The sequence below is a fragment of the Bubalus kerabau genome, chromosome 6, assembly GCF_029407905.1.
Source record: "Bubalus kerabau isolate K-KA32 ecotype Philippines breed swamp buffalo chromosome 6, PCC_UOA_SB_1v2, whole genome shotgun sequence".
Classification (NCBI taxonomy): domain Eukaryota; kingdom Metazoa; phylum Chordata; class Mammalia; order Artiodactyla; family Bovidae; genus Bubalus; species Bubalus kerabau.
Genome location: NC_073629.1, coordinates 23,638,253 through 23,658,240, shown reverse-complemented (window position 1 = coordinate 23,658,240; position 19,988 = coordinate 23,638,253). Strand labels below are relative to the sequence as shown.

The following is a 19,988-nucleotide window of genomic DNA, read 5'->3' as shown; positions in this document are numbered from 1 at the left end:
GTACAGTCCAAGAGACTCTCAAAAGTCTTCTCCAACACCAGAGTTCAAAAGCATCAATTCTTTGGTGCTCAGCTCTCTTTATAGTTCAAATGTCACATCCATACCTGACTACTGGAAAAACCATAGAGGCACTTTTGACTAGACGGACCTTTGTTGGCAAAGTAATGTCTCTGCCTTTTATATGCTGTCTAGATTTGTTATAGTTTTTCTTCCAAGGAGCATGCATCTTTGAATTTCATGGCTGCAGGCACCATCTGAAGTGATTTTGGAGACCTAAAAATAAAGTCTGTCACTGTTTCCACTGTTTACCCATCTATTTGCCATGAAGTGATGGGACCAAGTGCCATGAGCTTAGTTTTCTGAATGTTGAGTTTTAAGCTAAATTTTCTACTTTCATCAAGAGGCTCTTTAGCTCCTCTTTGCTATCTGCCATAAGGGTGATGTCATCTGCCTATCTGAAGTTATTGATATTTCTCCCAGCAATCTTGATTCCAGCTTGTGCTTCATCCAGCCTGTCATTTAGCATAAGTTAAATAAGCAGGGTGACAGTCAGCCTTGATGTACTCCTTTCACAATTTGGAACAAGTCTGTTGTTTCAAGCACAGTTCTAACTGTTGCTTCCTGACCTGCATACAGATTTCTCAGGAGGGAAGTCAGGTTGTCTGGTATTCCCATCTCCTGAAGAATTTTCCACAGTTTGCTGTGATCCACACAGTCAAAGACTTTGCTGTAGTCAATAAAGCAGAAGTAGATGTTTTTCTGGAACTCTCTTGCTTTTTTGATGATCCAATGGATGTTGGCAATTTGATCTCTGGTTTCATTATAGGGGACTGGAATGCAAAAGTAGGAAGTCAAGAAACACCTGGAGTAACAGGCAAATTTGGCCTTGGAATACGGAATGAAGCAGGGCAAAGACTAACAGAGTTTTGCCAAGAAAATGCACTGGTCATAACAAACACCCTCTTCCAACAACACAAGAGAAGACTCTATACATGGACATCACCAGATGGTCAACACCAAAATCAGATTGATTATATTCTTTGCAGACAAAGATGGAGAAGCTCTATACAGTCAGCAAAAGCAAGACCAGGAGCTGACTGTGGCTCAGACCATGAACTCCTTATTGCCAAATTCAGACTTAAATTGAAGAAAGTAGGGAAAACCACTAGACCATTCAGGTATGACCTAAATCAAATCCCTTATGATTATACAGTGGAAGTGAGAAATAGATTTAAAGGCCTAGATCTGATAGAGTGCCTGATGAACTATGGAATGAGGTTCGTGACACTGTACAGGAGACAGGGATAAAGACCATCCCCATAGAAAAGAAATGCAAAAAAGCAAAATGGCTGTCTGGGGAGGCCTTACAAATAGCTGTGAAAAGAAGAGAAGCGAAAAGCAAAGGAGAAAAGGAAAGATATAAACATCTGAATGTAGAGTTCCAAAGAATAGCAAGAAGAGATAAGAAAGCCTTCTTCAGCAATCAATGCAAAGAAATAGAGGAAAACAACAAAATGGGAAAGACTAGGGATCTCTTGAAGAAAATCAGAGATACCAAAGGAACATTTCATGCAAAGATGAGCTTGATAAAGGACAGAAATGGTATGGACCTAACAGAAGCAGAAGATATTAAGAAGAGGTGGCAAGAATACACAGAAGAACTGTACAAAAAAGAGCTTCACAACCCAGATAATCACGATGGTGTGATCACTGACCTAGAGCCAGACATCCTGGAATGTGAAGTCAAGTGGGCCTTAGAAAGCATCACTACCAACAAAGCAAGTGGAGGTGATGGAATTCTAGTGGAGCTATTCCAAATCCTGAAAGATGATGCTGTGAAAGTGCTGCACTCAATATGCCAGCAAATTTGGAAAACTCAGCAGTGGCCACAGGACTGGAAAAGGTCAGTTTTCATTCCAATCCCAAAGAAAGGCAATGCCAAAGAATGCTCAGACTACCGCACAATTGCACTCATCTCACACGCTAGTAAAGTAATGCTCAAAATTCTCTAAGCCAGGCTTCAGCAATATGTGAACCGTGAACTTCCTGGTGTTCAAGCTGGTTTTAGAAAAGGCAGAGGAACCAGAGATCAAATTGCCAACATCTGCTGGATCATGGAAAAAGCAAGAGAGTTCCAGAAAAACATCTATTTCTGCTTTATTGACTATGCCAAAGCCTTTGACTGTGTGGATCACAATAAACTGTGGAAAATTCTTCAAGAGATGGGAATACCAGACCACCTGATCTGCCTCTTGAGAAATTTGTATGCAGGTCAGGAGGCAACAGTTAGAACTGGACATGGAACAACAGACTGGTTCCAAATAGGAAAAGGAGTTCGTCAAGGCTGTATATTGTCACCCTGTTTATTTAACTTCTATGCAGAGTACATCATGAGAAACGCTGGACTGGAAGAAACACAAGGTAGAATCAAGATTGCCGGGAGAAATATCAATACCCTCAGATATGCAGATGACACCACCCTTATGGCAGAAAGTAAAGAGGAACTAAAAAGCCTCTTGATGAAAGTGAAAGTGGAGAGTGAAAAAGTTGGCTTAAAGCTCAACATTCAGAAAACAAAGATCATGGCATCCGGTCCCATCACTTCATGGGAAATAGATGGGGTAACAGTAGAAACAGTGTCAGACTATTTTTCTGGGCTCCAAAATCACTACAGATGGTGACTGCAGCCATGAAATTAAAAGACGCTTACTCCTTGGAAGGAAAGTTATGACCAACCTAGATAGCATATTGAAAAGCAGAGACATTACTTTGCCAACAAAGGTTCGTCTAGTCAAGGCTATGGTTTTCCTGTGGTCATGTATGGATGTGAGAGTTGGACTGTGAAGAAGGCTGAGCGCCGAAGAATTGATGCTTTTGAACTGTGGTGTTGGAGAAGACTCTTGAGAGTCCCTTGGACTGCAAGGAGATCCAACCAGTCCATTCTGAAGGAGATCAGCCCTGAGATTTCTTTGGAAGGAATGATGCTAAAGCTGAAACTCCAGTACTTTGGCCACCTCATGCGAAGAGTTGACTCATTGGAAAAGACTCTGATGCTGGGAGGGATTGGGGGCAGGAGGAGAAGGGGAAGACAGAGGATGAGATGGCTGGATGGCATCACTGACTCGATGGACATGAGTCTGAGTGAACTCCGGGAGTTCGTGATGGACAGGGAGGCCTGGCGTGCTGCGATTCATGGGGTCGCAAAGAGTCGGACACGACTGAGCAACTGATCTGATCTGATCTGATCTTCCACTTTTCTAAATCCAGCTTGAACATCTGGAATTTCACGGTTCACGTATTGCTGAAGCCTGGCTTGGAGAATTTTGAGCATTACTTTGCTATCATGTGAGATAAGCGCAATTGTGCAACAGACCAACCTAGACAGCATATTAAAAAGCAGAGATATTACTTTGCCAACAAAGGTCTGTCTAGTCAAAGGTTGGCTTTTCCAGTAGTCATGTATGGATGTGCCCATAAAGAAAGCTGCTGCTGCTAAGTCACTTCAGTCGTGTCCGACTCTGTGTGCCAAAGAATTGATGCTTTTGAAATGTGGTGTTGGAGAAGACTCTTGAGAGTCCCTTGGACTGCGAAGAGATCAAACCAGTCAATCCTAAAGGAAATCAGTCCTGAATATTCATCAGAAGGACTGATGCTGAAGCTGATGCTCCACTACTGTGGCCACCTGATGCAAAGAACTGACTCATTTGAAAAGAACCTGATGCTGGGAAAGATTGAAGGCGGGAGAAGGGGACAACAGAGGATGAGATGGCTGGATGGCATCACAGACTCTATGGATCTGAGTTTGTGCAATCTCCGGGAGTTGGTGATGGACAGGGAAGCCTTGCATGCTACAGTCCATGGGGTCGAAAAGAGTTGGACTCGAATTGACTGTACACTGCCATTATACAGAGTTCGGTTGTTGGCTCTGGTAGTTATTGGAAATTTTTCTATGTATAGGAGCGCAAAGAGAGTGGAAAGTGGAGAACTTGAGCCCAGGAGAAGCTGGAGTTGTCTTGTGTAGAAGGTCAGGAGCAGGCTTGAAGGGTCGTGGGCTCCGCGTTGTTTCGTCGGACCCCCAGCTCACTAGGGCTCGGTGTCCACAGCCTGGCTTGCCCGACACCGAGACTCAATGTCTCTGGTGCCGGCGAGGCTGGACCAAGATAGAGACATTTGAATCACTTTTCCACAGGAGTTGGAAGGGACGGGGAAATCCATTCGGATTCCAGGACATTACAACAAAACCTTGCAGCAGCTGGTCTCTGTGGCGCAATCGGTTAGCGCGTTCGGCTGTTAACCGAAAGGTTGGTGGTTCGAGCCCACCCAGGGACGGATTGGCGTGGACTTTGGTGACGTTTTAACTATTGTTTTTATGCATCTGCAGCGCCTGAAATCTCCACCTACTTCACCTCAGCATGTTCTTTCCTCCCTTCCGGTTTTTATCTGGTGCCCCTGGTCTCTCTGGACGCCTCCCCAAACGAAGTCATCTGCCTTGTACATTCCAGGGCAGTTGCCAGAGGATGAAGGCCACAGGCACACAGGTGGGACTTGGGGGGAATCCTTACTTAAGATGGGACATCGCAAATTAGGCTCTATGTCACCACCTGGGCTGGCACCCCACTGGATCCGCACGGGATCTTACCGACGCCTCCACCTTTTCATTTGGGACTGTCACTTTCTTTTTTTTCTCTTTCTTTTTTGTTTTCTTTTCTTCCCTACCACAAGTACCATCCTCCAGTTTCAGAGCACTCCTTTCATCTTCATTTCCCTTCAGTTCAGCTGTAGATAATCCCTTTTCTTTCCTCTAGCCCCAATTAATGTTAATCTGCCTTCAGCCTCCATGAATGTCTTTTCGATACTTAAGATAAATCGAATAAATCAATATATAGTGCTTTCTGACAGGTTTCTTTCACTTAGTGCAATGTTTTTGAGGTTTATCCAGGCTCTGGCTTAAGTTTGCTTCTTATTACTGAGAATTTCATTGTGTAAATATACCACATTTCATGTATCAGCTGATGGGCATTTGAGCTGTTTCCACTTTTTTTTTTTTTTTTTTTGCTATTATGAATGCTGCTACAAATATTTGAATTATCTCATCTGCACCTATTTCATTTTTTTTTCATTTCTCTTGAATAGATTTAGAGAAGTGAAATTGCTGAGTTTATAGTAAGCTTGTTTGTAGTAATACTTCCTAAGGCCAACTTGACTTCACACTCCAGGATGTCTGGCTGTGGGTGAGTGACCACACTACTGTGGTTATCTGGGTCATTAAGACATTTTTCATATAGTTCTTCTGTGAATTCTTGCCACCTTTTCTTAATCTCTTCTGCTTCTGTTAGGTTCAGGCTGTCTCTGTCCTTTATTGTGCCCATCTTTGCATGAAATATTCTCTTGGTAGCTCTAATTTTCTTGAAGAGATCTCTAGTCTTTCTGATTCTATCGTTTTCCTCTATTTCTTTGCATTGTTCACTTAATCATAATATTGCATGAATTTCCTGGCCCAGTATCAGTCAATGAAGTGTAACTGTTATTATGACATTTTTAATGAAGGAATGTGATATGTATTTCTTTCCCCCACAAAATGTCAGGGCACACAGACACCAAAAATCAAATTTCTTAAATATCTTTGTTGGATCTCACATACCAATATCATTAAGAAGGGGAGGAGGAAGATGGCGTGGAGTAAGGGGGAAGATTAACTTTTAAAAATGTTTATCTCCATTTCAAGTGGATGTGCTTTTATGCCATTCACTGACCTTTTTAAATATCAGTTTTAACTTTTTCAAAAGTCACTGTTGGTCAAAGTCAAACCAGGCTAATCAGTGTACAAATTGGTTGGCAGAACATGGATTAAATATTCAATAGCCTTTATAACCACATATATGCTAAAGTGTCTTCCAAAGTCACTGTTGCAGGTATCATTATCAACTCCAAAAGCCCAAAGCCATATTTCCCTGATACCTGTGGTCACTGTCATCACCTTCAATCACTTTATCCTATAAATTGAAGGTCTCTGTATTATTACATGATCTTAGAGGCAGAGATGTATGTCCAATTCGTTTCAGTGCAGGAAGAGACCCTGTTTCTCTGTGAACCAATGGAGCTGAAGAGCACTCTATGTTCCCAATAAGCCATATCAAATTTTTTTTCCTCAAGAATTGCTGATTATTCTATTGTGGTAACATTTTTATACAGACTATATACTACTTTGTGTGCATGGTAAGTCGCTTCAGTCACGTCCAACTCTTTGTGATGCTATGGACTGTAGCCCACCAGGCTTCTCTGTCCATAGGATTCCCCAGTCAAGAATACTGGAATGGGTTGCCATATCCTTCTCCAGGGGATCTTCCTGACCCAGGGATTGAACCCATGTCTCCTGCATTGGCAGGTGGGTTCTTTACCACCAGTGCCACCTGGGACTGTATACTACTTTGAGTCCTAGTAAGAGAATGGCTTCCATGATACAAGAAACTAGAAGCTAAAACATCACTCTGAAAACTAGCTTTTCTAGTTTTCTAGTTTTCTAGAGCAAGTTCTCCCTAGGACTCCAGAAGTTTTTAATAAGCTTGGTGCTTAGTTGCTTACTGTATGGTATATGGGATTAAGGCTACTTTTTCACAGCACTTCAGATAAATTATTGCAATGTGACTTTAAGTCACATAAACCTAACTTTTATTAGGTTTCAATTTTCGAAGTTCAGGAAGAAGTTGGATGACCGTTGCTTTTCTGATGTCCTCTCGAGTTTCCTCACATAGCAGTGTCATCCCTCAGTTTGTATGGGGGGTTGTGATGGAGGTGGAGCCCCAGTGTTGAAAAGCAACCTGCACATTCCTTCCTTCACTTAGTCATGAATGCTTAGTGCAGCACTTGGTCATTGTGGCCATTTTCAACCTTGTGAAACCACCAGCCTAGCCAATCCCAGCAGTTATAGTGCACACATATCAGGGGAATTTCCTATGGTTTGAACTTACAAACTGATAGGGTAGAATGTAGGTTAAAAGAAGACTCTCTTTCCCAGAGTAATCCATAAGCTCATTCACCTGTTACTTGAGTGGTTGGTGGTCCGAGCCCAAAAAGGATACTATCCTTTGGGTTGTTGTTTTTTTTTGACAGATCTCAGGTATTTTCATGTTATGTTTGTGATGCACAGTCTCTGTTAACTACTTCTCTGATCCTCAACCTCTCTCTTTCAATCAGATATGGAAAAATCTTGCTTACACTCCTAAAGGCTCACATTAATTACTAAAGGGTTTGGTGGAAAGAATTATTTTTTAGAAGGGTGAAAATAAGTTCTGGAGTTCCAAGCTCACTGACAATATAACCTTTCTGCTTGAGGCTGAGTCTCTGCAGCTGCTCATTCCTGGAAAGCTGGCATCAATTCCCTGAAGCCAAATACCAGGGACACATCTCTCATTAAACAGCTTAGGTGTTTGTTTGTTTTTTTTTTAATTCCTTGAAGCCAGAAGAACACACTTCATGGTCTAAGTAAGACAGTGGTAACAAGGCTCTATTATAAGATTTGGGCTTTGGCTTTGTTGATAGGGGGAGGATGGGAGGAAGCAGGGTGTGTTCCATATTGAGGACTGTTAGCTCCAGCAACTCTATGATTGAACTAAAGAAGTAACATCATTTTGTTATGAAGAGGATGTTTGGGGTTTTGTAGTGCAAACATATCACAGTTGCTTGATGGATGCTGTTCCCTGCTGGGTTCATATGTTGTTCAGGATTTTGAGAGTGAGGGATTGATTCACAGAAAAGATTTGATGTTGGGTTAATTTGACTTCCCTTGGCAAGACAGCCAGGCTGCTGCCAACTGGGAACTCACTCATCCTGAAGACTGAGTCTCCATGATTGAGCTTGAACAAAATAAAAATTCGAAAACTGATACTTAAGTTTAAATGTTCATTCAGTTCAGTTAAGTCACTCAGTCATGTCTGACTCTTTGGAACCCTATGGAGTGCAGCACGCCATTCTTCCCTGTCCATCAACAACTCCCAGAGTTTGCTCAAACTCATGTCCATTGAGTTGGTGATGCTACCCAACCATCTAATTCTCTGTCATCCCCTTCTCCTCCTGCCTTCAATCTTTCCCAGCATCAGGGTCTTTTCCTGTGAGTCAGTTCTTCACATAAGGTGGCCAAAGTATTGGAGCTTCAGCTTCAGCATCAGTCCTTCCAATGAATATTCAGGACTGATTTCCTTTAGGATTGACTGGTTTGATCTCCTTGCAGTTCATAGGACTCTCAAGAGTCTTGCCTAACACCACAGTTCAAAAGCATCAATTCTTCGGCACTCAGCTTTCTTTATGGTCCAACACTCACATCCATACATGACTACTGGAAAAGTCATAGCTTTGACTAGACAGACCTTTGTTGGCAAAGTAATATCTCTGCTTTTTAATATGCTGTCTGGGTTTGTCATAGCTTTTCTTCAAGGAGCAAGTGTCTTTTAATTTCATGGCTGCAGTCACCATCTGCAGTGATTTTGGAGCCCAAGAAAATAAAGTCTGTCACTGTTTCCATTGTTTCCCCATCTATTTGCCATCAAGTGATGGGACTGGATGCCATGATCTTTGTTTTTTTAATGTTGAGTTTTAAGCCAGCTTTTTCACTCTCCTCTTTCACTTTCATCAAGAGGTTGTTTTAGTTCCTCTTCACTTTCTGCCATAAGGCCACGTGGTGTCATCTGCATATCTGAGGTTATTAATATTTTTCCTAGCAATCTTGATTCCAGCTTGTGCTTCATCCAGCCCATCATTTAGCATGATGTACTCTGCATGTAAATTAAATAAGCAAGGTGACAATATACAGCCTTGACATACTCCTTTCCCAATTTGGAACCAGTCCTTTGTTCCATGTCCAGTTCTAACTGTTGCTTCTTGACCTGCATACAGATTTCTCAAGAGGCAGGTCAGGTGGTCTGGTATTCCCATCTCTTTCAGAATTTTCCACAGTTTGTTGTGATCCACACAAAGGCTTTAGCATAGTCCATGAAGCAGAAGTAGATAATTTTCTGGAATCTCTGGCTTTTTCTATGATCCAACAGATGTTGGCTAATTGATGTCTGGTTCCTCTGCCTTTTCTAAATCCAGCTTGAACAAATGGAAGTTCTTGGTTCACGTACTGTTGAAGCCTAGCTGGAAGAATTTTGAGCATTACTTTGCTAGTATGTGAGATGAGTGCAATTGTGCACTAGTTTGAGCATTCTTTGGCATTGCCTTTCTTTGGGATTGGAATGAAAACTGACCTTTTCCAGTCCTGTGGCCACTGCTGAGTTTTCCAAATTTGCTGGCATATTGAGTGAAGCACTTTCACAGCATCAACTTTTCAGATTTGAAATAGCTCAGCTGGAATTCCATCACTTCCACTAGCTTTGTTTTTCATGATGCTTCTCAAGGCCCACTTGACTTTGCACTCCAGGATGTTTGGCTCTAGGTGAGTGATCACACTATCGTGGTTATCTAGGTCATTAAGATCTTTTTTTTGTATAGTTCTTCTGTGTATTCTTAGGACTTTAAATATTAGATTTTTTCTTCATTTGTAGTCAAAATAAAAGGAGAGGCTGTATTCAAAGGACTTAGTGACTTAGTTTGAGGAACTTAATAACACTAGCTGATCTACTGGTCTCCTCAGATTGCTTCACCTATGCTGGTAGAGGTTGTTTGGTAGTATTAAAGACACATTCCTCCACACCAGAAATGCCCTTCATAGTGTCCTTCATGTTGTGTGTATTGGTGGCTCAGTCATGTCTGACTCTTTGCAATTCCATGGACTGTAACCTGCCAGGCTCCTCTGTCCATGGGATCCTCCAGGCAAGAATACTGGAGTGGGTTGCCATTCCCTTCTCCAGAGGATCTTCCTTATCCAGGAATCAAACCTGGGTCTCCCACATTGCAGGCAGATTCTTTACTGACTAAGCTACCAGGGAAGTCCTCAACTGGTACTTTGCATAAACCTTGTCTGGAGAGCCCAGGAGAACAAGGATTTAAAAGTAGATCTGCCACAGGAAACAGATATATGATAAATTCATGGATAAAATTATGTGCAGTTAAGTATTGTTCTCTCTTTATTCTTTTAGAGGTTGTTTGGTAACAGAGATATACCTCCACACGAGAATGCTCTTCATAGTGTCCTTCATGTTATAAGAGCTTAGAAACAGTAACATGAAGGTGAGCCCCAAATTTTTACTGTGACTCTTTTATTTTATTTTTTTGCATACAACATTAGTGTATCTTTTTTCTGAAAAGTCAGAAAATCAGGTGAGTAGAAATAAGTATCTGAATTAGTTCCCTATTACTTCCTATTAACAGGTTACAAAAACAATAGTTTTAAACCACCAGGCTCCTCTGTCCATGAAATTCTCCAGGCAAGGATACTGGAGTGGATAGAGATTCCCTTCTCTTGGGGAACTTCCCGACCCAGGGATCAAACCCTGGTCTCCTGCATTGCAGATGGATCCCTTACCATCTGAGCTACCAGTGAAGCCCAATATATTCATTATCAGAGTTCTGCTGATCAGAAGTTTGGAAAGATGTGGCTTCTCTGCTCACAAAAGTGATCAGCATGTCCTCCCCACCTGAATAGGGTGATATTAACCACGTCGTGGTTCTGACCATCTCTGATGAGGTGCTGCCCTCATGGTCTCATGCTCCTCTGGGATCATATTTATTGACCTGAATTCTGTAACTCCTGATTTCTTTCAGCCCACCTGAAAGAAAGTAGCTTAGGATAAAGTCTAGAACTGTGGAGCCCTTGAACTTATCTCTGCCATATCTTTCTCCAAGAGGAGAATAAAATAGCAGAGGTCTTCATAAAGATATGACCCACATAAGGGCTGAGATGCTCCAGTGATTGGAGAAGAGGAGAAAACTTAAAAGACAATGGAGGCACTAAAAGCCCAGACTGGTAAAGCAAGGTCCTCTTTGTGTCCCACCTCAGGTGGGTACTCTTCTGGAAAAGAGGCATTTCCCCTGGCACAGCACCATGGACAACAAACTTGATCTAATCCCACTGAGTTGTTCTTGTTGCTGCTAGGCTTTGGGGGTCTCCATTCTAGGGTGTTTGTTTAAAGGTAGGGCTTTTTCCTTGCATGAGAATCTTCTTGGAATTTTTCTATGAAATGCAGTTTCTTGGGCCTTCTCTCCAGACGTTTTTAATAAGCAGCACGATGACTGTGATGTAGGCATTCTTTAGCTGTGCAGCTAGTGCCCAGGAAATGGAACCCTATCTGCTGCATAGTATCTATCACACTTACTCATCCAAGTTTAATGCTGCCGTATCTGTTTTACATGATACATTCTTCTCTGTTATACATAAGATCCATATGCTCAAAGAAGGTAATGAGATCACCATGTAAAGCAAACTTGGTACACAGTGGAATAGGTATTTGCATCTTTGACGGCTGTTCCTAGGGCTGTGCTTTCATTGCGTTAGCACAGACCTAAGGTAGGATTTGATGGAAACAAGGTAGGGAGTAGAGGACATTGGCAAGAGTTAGTGATTCCTGGTAACTAGTATTGATCTATTGGACAAGTATTTACTGAATGTTGTATCTGTCAGGCTCTTGAAGAACCACTGGGTGAATGAGGCACACAGAGGCCCTGCTCTCAGGAAGATGACCTCTAGCACAAGAGCCAGATGTCTTACAGAGAATCACATATATTTTTTAATGATGGCTGTGATGTATTTGGGAGAAGGCAATGGCACCACACTCCGTACTCTTGCCTGGAAAATCCCATGGACGGAGGAGCCTGGTAGGCTGCAGTCCATGGGGTCGCGAAGAGTCAACGGAGCGACTTCACTTTCACTTTTCACTTTCATGCCTTGGAGAAGGAAATGGCAACCCACTCCAGTGTTCTTGCCTGGAGAATCCCAGGAACAGGGGAGCCTGCTGGGTTGCCGTCTATGGAGTCACACAGAGTTGGACACGACTGAAGCGACTTAGCAGCAGCAGTGATGTATTTAATACATCTATGTTCCTTGCTCCCATTTTGTCAGCAGGGATTGAAAACTGAGTGTATATAAATAATCATACTCTGGAACTCTGATAAAAGAATTGTCACAGAAAAGGTCTTCTAGATATTTTTGTTTTAATAGTAGAAATACTGGTGTTGGATGTAATGTCCTCTGAAATTCAGCTGTAGTTGAAACTCAGCTGGACAGTGTGTTTCATGCTTTGAACAGAGCAGCTTATGTCGAAAACATGTGTGGTAGCTCCACAGTTAGTAAGTGGCTCCTGAGTTTTTAAAAATTTCCTATTCTCTTTGGGAATCAGTTTCCTCATCAGTAAGGAATTGTTGTTATTCAAATTCTCCAAAGTCCCTTCCTGTTGAGATTTCTCTGAATGCATGAGAGACTGAGATGCGTATTAAATATGACCTGAGAACTACAGCCAAGACCAGGTCTTGTATCTTCTCTGTCTCCTGTAGGAACTTAAGTTGAGCCCAAACACTGAAAACACATAAATGAGAGGGGAGATGGAAGAAAGGAAAGCAACAGGCTGGAAGAATGAGAATAACACAAAGAAGGGTATGGAAATGGTGGAGCAATTGGATGCCAGGAGAGATGAAAAGAAGTACAAGTTGCGTTCAGAAAAATCAAGGGAAAGTGAATAATGTACACAGCATTATCCAAGTCCTCAAGGAGAAGCCTGAGCTGAGCAGGGAGGACGGGGAGAGTAACTTACTCCACAGTGAACTTGTGCACCTGGCGAGGAGATCCACAGATGGATCAGGATTCACTTACACTACTAGGAAGCACCGATTCCAAGGGAAGGAGGCATAGACCTTGAGGCTCTGTCCTGAACCCTGCTGCTCACACCTGGAACTGCCCCCACACTGGATGCCCAAGTAAGTGTGAGCTTAAAGGGATAAAGAATATTTGGAAAAGGGCTGGAGATGCCCATTCTTTTCTTAACCAGTTCTTCCCTGAGGTATGGAGGGGCCAGGATAAGGAGACCCTTCCATCTGAAGCATGCTGCTGCTGCTGCTAAGTCTCTTCAGTCGTGTCCGACTCTGTGCAACCCCATAGACGGCAGCCCACCAGGCTCCCCCGTCCCTGGGATTCTCCAGGCAAGAACAGTGGAGTGAGTTGCCATTTCCTTCTCCAGTGCATGAAAGTAAAAAGTGAAAGTGAAGTCGCTCAGTCATGTCCGACTCTTCGAGACCCCTTGGACTGTAGCCCACCAGGCTCCTCCGTCCATGGGATTTTCCAGGCAAGAGTACTGGAGTGGGGTGCCATTGCCTCTCTATCTCTGAAGCATAGATACTAATAATATTCTGCATGCATACTTTGAAAGGTTTTACACACAATATTTCTTAAATATTTGTAAGAGCCTACTTTTCCTTATGCTTTGTTAACAACTTGGAGTTCAGATATCAATAAGGTTTATCTGAAGATATCAAAGTAGTGGGAAGAAGAATACAAGTGGAGCATTTCCACATAATGTGGGGCTCTTCTCAATTACGGTGTTGAGGCAGCCCACAGGGTAGGAGGGTAGGCTAAGGACATCTCTTCCTAATGGCCTACTTACGACCTTCCTAATGAACCACTGAGAGGAATCACTGAGGAGAGCAGGGTCTTTATCAGAGTCATCAAAGTTCAGTGTCAAAGGGAGCAGATGATGTAGGGTAGGCACCTCTTTAAGGAAGAAAATTTGCTACATCCTGGGAGAAAGCAGAGCATCTCTGATAGGATATTTGGATAAGTATATAGCTGAAATTACTACAGATTCTAAAGACCTATATATAGAAATACAACCACTTTTATTCAGTCAGTGAACAACCACCACTGAGACCCCCTCAGCACTTGATTAAGTACCTGGAGTCATGAATACAAAGATGATTAATAATAGTACTTCAACTTGGCTGGAGCTCTCAGTCCAGTAACCAAGAAGTCATGAGAAGTGTAATGGTGGTGGATTCACTGGGGGAAGTGGTCAGGGCTGCCTAGGGATGACGTCAGTGTTTGTCCAGTTCACCCTTCTTTCTTTTCCAACAACTGGTGACCTACCGTGGCTCAACAACCCTGGTTCTCACACAGGTTTCAGCCTCAGGATAACTAGGCTGTTGTTGGTTCCATGTTGGTTCAAAGTAGTCAGTCTTGCCAAGGTCTCCAGAGAAAATGCTGGTATCTGTCTCTACTGTCTGTGTCTTGGTCAGCAAGAGAAATTAAGAGGCAAGTTTAATAAGTCTTATAGATTTATCATTGTCATAACAATCAGGAACAATTTGTCTTCTCTCTGAAAAGGTAAGGCCTTTTGGACTTAAAATTCTCACCCTGTTTCAAAGACAATGTAAATATCAGTCATAGTCCTAGAATTGTAGGACTTGGTTTTTTTTTTTTTAGGACTTGGTATTTTATCCTTAAATTTTAGATCAAATAAGTAAAGTTAAAAGAGAGTAAAGCAACTTCACGTTTTTCAGTAAGAATGTATGGAGGTCCGGCACTTTGGTTGATACGTCTTTAGTGTTGTTAGAAACAGAATAGCCTAATGCTCCTTGATTCCCTCCTCTATCCCATCATGTTCTATAAAATATAATATCTCTGCTCATCTAGATAATATGAATCCTAAATTAGCTGAGTTCCATGAAGGCATTTACGGAACCCTGTGGGTAAAGCATTGTGCTGTTTCCATGGGGGGATACAGAATGAGGATACACATTCCTTACTGAAGGCAGTTCAAGGAGGACTGTTCCCAGTTCAGCCTGGATATCTGTCTGTAGATAGAATAACAACAGCAGACACCAATAGGTTCAACCTGCTGAAAGGGAAGATGAGGATGGGGAACAATAACTCAGCTCAGTGTCCTCAACTCAACGAGGCCCACTGGGCTTCTTTTCAGTTGCCTCTCCCCAGCCATGCTTAGAAACTCTCTCCAAGTGGTGAACTGGAGCAACTGCAGGGCTTATCTGCTTGTTTTTCATTTCTCAGGTCTCACTCCCTGACCTTTACTGCCTGATGCCCAGTCTCTTGAAAATCTTTGTCTCATCTATTTTGTTCAGTTTGTTGTTGTTTTTTTGTTTTGCTGTTTCAGGTGGGAGAGTAAATCCAGTTTCTGTTAGTTTGTGTTTGTGTGGCATCCCTTTTATAAAATCAGTTGGAAAATATCAAGATCCTGAAAAGATACTTTTACAAAATAAAGAACACAGTCACAAACATGGTGAAACTGTGAACTAAGGAAAACCCTTAACACTTGACCAATAAGGTGTTAATATACAAATATATAAGCAGTTCATACAACTCAACATCAAAACCCCCCAAGCAACCCAATTTAAAAATGGGCAAAAGAACTGAACAGACATTTTCCCAAAGAAAACATGCAGATGGCCAATGGAAAGGAAGCTCAACATCATCTATCATCAGGGAAATGCTAATCAAAACCACAATGAGATATCACCTCATGCTACAGAATGGTTATCATCAAAAAGAACACAAATTACAAATGCTGGTGAGGATGTGGAGAAAAGGGAACTATGGTCACTGTTAGTGGGAACTACCATGCTGCTGCTGCTGCTGCTGCTAAGTTGCTTCAGTCGTGTCCGACTCTGTGCGACCCCAGAGACAGCAGCCCACCAGGCTCCCCCGTCCCTGGGATTCTCAGGCAAGAACACTGGAGTGGGTTGCCATTTCCTTCTCCAATGCATGAAAGTGAAAAGTGAAAGTGAAGTTGCTCAGTTGTGTCCGACTCTTAGCGACCCCATGGCTCCTCTGTCCATGGGATTTTTCAGGCAAGAGTACTGAGTGGGGTGCCATTGCCTTCTCCGGGGAACTACCATATAACCCAACAATCCCACTGCTGGGTATGTATTTGGAAAAAAAGTGAAAAAACCAAACAGAAACACTAATTTTAAAAGATACATGCAACCCAATGTTCATAGCAACATTATTTACAACTGTCAAGATACGGAGGCAATCTATGTCCATCAACAGAAGAATGGATAAAGAAGATGAGGTATATATAATAAATGGAATAGTTCTCAGCCATAAAAACAATGAAGTTTTGATGTTTCCAACAACATGGATGGACTCGGAGAGTATTATGCTAAGTGAAGTGAGTCAGACATCACTTATATGTGGAATCTACAAAAATATAACAAACTAGTGAATGAAACTAAAAAGAAACAGACTCACAGATATGGAGGACAAACTAGTGCTTCCCAGTGAGGAGAGGGAAGGGGGAAGGGCAAAATAGGGGTAGAGATTAAGAGGTGCAAACTACTATGTATAAAATAAGCTACGAGGATATATAAAACAACACTGAAATTATACTCAATATTTTATAATAAGTGGAATATACCCTTTAAATTCTGAACACTATATTGTACATGTGTATGCTATGCTATGCTAAGTCACTTCAGTCGTGTCCGACTCTGTGTGACCCCATAGACGGCAGCCCACCAGGCTCCCCCGTCCCTGGGATTCTCCAGGCAAGAACACTGGAGTGGGTTGCCATTTCCTTCTCCAATGCATGAAAGTGAAAAGTGAAAGTGAAGTCGCTCAGTCGTGTCCAACTCTTTGCGACCCCATGGACTGCAGCCTACCAGGCTCCTCTGTCCATGGGATTTTCCAGGCAAGAGTACTGGAGTGGGGTGCCATTGCCTTCTCCGTACATGTGTAAATTATATAATAATTTACATCAACTATACTTAAAAAAATACTTTTATTTTAAATGCACCATACCAGTCCTAAGGACAATGTTTGCTTAACTATATGTTGGGGAATGCAGTCCTCACAGCCCCTTGCCCAAAGGCTGAGGGGATGTTCCTCTGAGGTTTGTTGTGAAAACTATTCCTTTGTGAGTCAACATGCCTCTTTATTTTTTTTAATTAATTTTTATTGGTGTATAGTTGCTTTAATGTGGTTTCTGCTGTATAGGAAAGTCAAATAGTTATACATATACATATATCTCCTCTTTCGTGGATTTCCTTCCTATTTAGGTCACCATAGAGCACTGAGTAGAGTTCTCTGTGCTACATAGTAGGTTCTCTTAGTTATCATTAGTTATGAATTCTCATTAATTATCAGTTATTTTATACGTAGTAGTTATATAGGACATGCCTCTTTAAAAGCATGTCACCCTTGATTATTTCTAATCTCCAAAAGGTCCTTCAAAGGAAAGGGTGAACATGACTACAAAGTAGCCCAATGGAAAGTTCCAGCTTTGAAGGTTTTGTGGAGAGTCTCTCAGGAAACACTGCCTCCAGGCTGACTTATGTTCCCTGGAGAGCCAGGGAGAGAAGCCAGACATTTCAAATCCTTAGGTTACAAACCAGGCTCTGAAGGAGGAATAGAGATTCCCAAACCCTCTCTCAGGAACCTCATCTGTTGCTCCAAAAGGGATCCCAGAAATTCCTCCTCTTGGTGGTCTAAAATGATCCTGTGCCTTAGTTACTAAGCAGGGTACACAGCACTAGATACCACCATTTGTTGGTTGGGAGTATGGCCATGCCAGTTATAGAGAGAAAAGAAAGTAGGGAAAATCAGGTGAGATGTTAGAAATATCTGTCCTCCCCAGGATGGAAGAGGCACAGGTCACACAGGTCTCCCTGAGTTCAACATCTCTGGTGTTTCTGCAGTAAAGGAATAACCTGATCCACTCCCTTTCCAGGGGAAAATGGGAAATGCAACTGCTCTGAAATAAAGTATTCTGGTTGGCTGATTAGGGCCTTAATCCTCATGAACTATGATGGCTATCAATTCACAGTCTGGCACTGGAAAGGAATACAGCATTTTTATTCCCCAAAGCAACATAGAAGGGGAGCAGGAACATTTGTCTTCCAGGAAAATGAATCTAGGAAATGCCCCCAAAAGTACACACAGACTACTGAATATATATTTAAATGGTCTGTTATTAACCATTAGGGCTTCCCAGGTGGCTTAGTCGATAAAGAATCTGCCTGCAATCCAGGAGACCCAGGTTCAATTCCTGGTTCCAGAAAATCACCTGGAGGAAGAAAAGGCAATGCACTCCAGTATTCTTGGCCGGGAAATCCCACAGACAGAGGAGGCTGATGGGCTATAGTCCATGGGGCTGCAAGAGACGGACACAACTTAGCAAAACTAAACTACCACAATTAACCATTAACTGTCAGGGGAGAGTACAAACTCAGTCCCCCATTACCACAAATTGTGCGTTGGAGTTTCCCAAATTTGGGGAAATCAAAGCGTTTGGCACATCTGGAGTGCAATAGATAAAACTTCACTTTTTGGAAAACCACTTTCCTGATCATGAGATCTTTGACCCCCCCCCCCAACCACCCCCCTCCCATTCCCCCCCATGACACTAATGCAAGAAATTGGGTTAGGAACAACAGAGTATGTGTGAAAACTCTCTACTATGTGCTCAATTTACCTGTAAACCTAAAGCTGTCCTAAAAAGTAATGTCATTAATTTTTTAAAATGTAAGGATGCAACACCTCAAATCAAAGTGTTGGTGGCATCCTGTAAGGGCATACTTAATACTAGCTGTTGATGTGCACCAGCCTGGAGACTGACCATGGTGACTCCCATGCCTGTGCCTTCAGCCTCTGCAGCCTGGTAGTTCTCCTGGAATCGGTGTGGAATCATTCAGGTCAGGGTAGTTGCAGGGCTGCAGATAGTGCAGAGACCAGTTGCACCTGATGAGGGCGGGGAGAAACCATCCTGGGGCCAAACAGTGAAGATCCAGGAACTACTGAGTTTAAGCAGCTGCCCGCCTGTGTCTACAGAGCAAAGGACAGTGAGAACGGGAACTGAGAGCTACCGCTTGAGGTTGCTGCCTGGAGGATACAGGCAGCAGGGGAGGCTTTGGTCAAGTTTGAGACTTGGAAGCAGGAAATTAAGTTGAAGTAAGACTAGAACGTTCCGTGGTGGCTTCAACCACCAGTTTCCCAATTAACAGTCATGCTCGTGTACGGTACTCACAGAGCAGGATTATAAAATCTTATGCTGTTAACATGGGGTGAGAACGAGCTCCCCAAGCCCTCCCTCCTGTGCTGAAAACACAAACAACACAGCGCTGAGTCTTGAACAAGCGGACGTCTGGGCGCTGACACCAGCGAGCGGCCCTCGACGCCCCAAAGCCGGGCGCACGGCCCTGGCTGCCTGCTTCTCGCCATCTCGGGAGCCCCCGCCCAGGTGACAGGCGACGGCACAGCCTCTCCGGCTGGAGTCAGCTACGTGCCCCTCTTACTCGTGCATCCCCCTCTGCAGAATGGGAGGGTGTGAAAGGCTTTTAAGCGTGGCCGATGTTCAAAACTTCAAAACTGGCCGCTGAAGCATATAAACGTCGGGAGAATGGAAACGTCTAGAGGGCAGCCCGTGGGCGCCGAGCTCCCCTTTCAAAACCGAGAGGGTGCCGCCGTCTTGGGGACGCGGGTGGGCGGGGAGGGGGTGAACCCTGAAAGCTGAGGAGAAGGAAGGTTAGGAAGGAAACAGCCCAGAAGAAACACTGTCAGCTGCTCACATCCGACCACACCCCACTGGGCGTCAGCGGCGTGGGTGCTCGCTGTGCGACGTGCGGGGCCGCTCTCGCTTTGGCTTCGATCGGGTTTCCAACACAGAGAGGACGTTCTGTCCCCCAAGGAAGCTGGCAGCGCCCCGCGATTCTACTACCCTTGGACCTGGGGTCCTAGGAAGGGGACATCCCACGAAGTCCGAAGGGCTCTTCTGGCGATGTTTAGCGCTCCCAGGGCAGAGGGAAGAAGACAACTGCAAAAAGAAAAGGAACTTTTTTTCTGGCGAGAATTTTACTTCTGGGTAGAAAACTCTAGAAATGCCGGCAGAGGAGGCCCCAAAAGCCCTTCCCTGTTGTTCCCCCCGAATAGGTTTGTCTCATTCCACGAAGTCCAAAAACCTGAAGAGACGGCTGCGGGCCGGCGAGTCAGGCGCCCCCTGGCGTTGTGGAGGAAGCTGCTCCCGGCGGGATGATGAGAGCGCCGGGCGGGAGGCGGGTCCTGGGCCGGCGCGGCTGCACCAGGCCTGGCTCAGCGGCGGGAGTATTAGGCCACCGGC

General features: G+C 43.5%; 1 non-coding gene across 1 annotated transcript; it reads left to right on the top strand.

Annotated features, from left to right (window-relative positions):
• The first annotated feature begins 4,255 nt into the window (after window positions 1-4,255).
• Window positions 4,256-4,329, top strand: TRNAN-GUU (transfer RNA asparagine (anticodon GUU)). The gene has a single exon. It is a non-coding gene; the product is annotated as a tRNA-Asn (tRNA).
• Window positions 4,330-19,988: the final 15,659 nt, after the last annotated feature.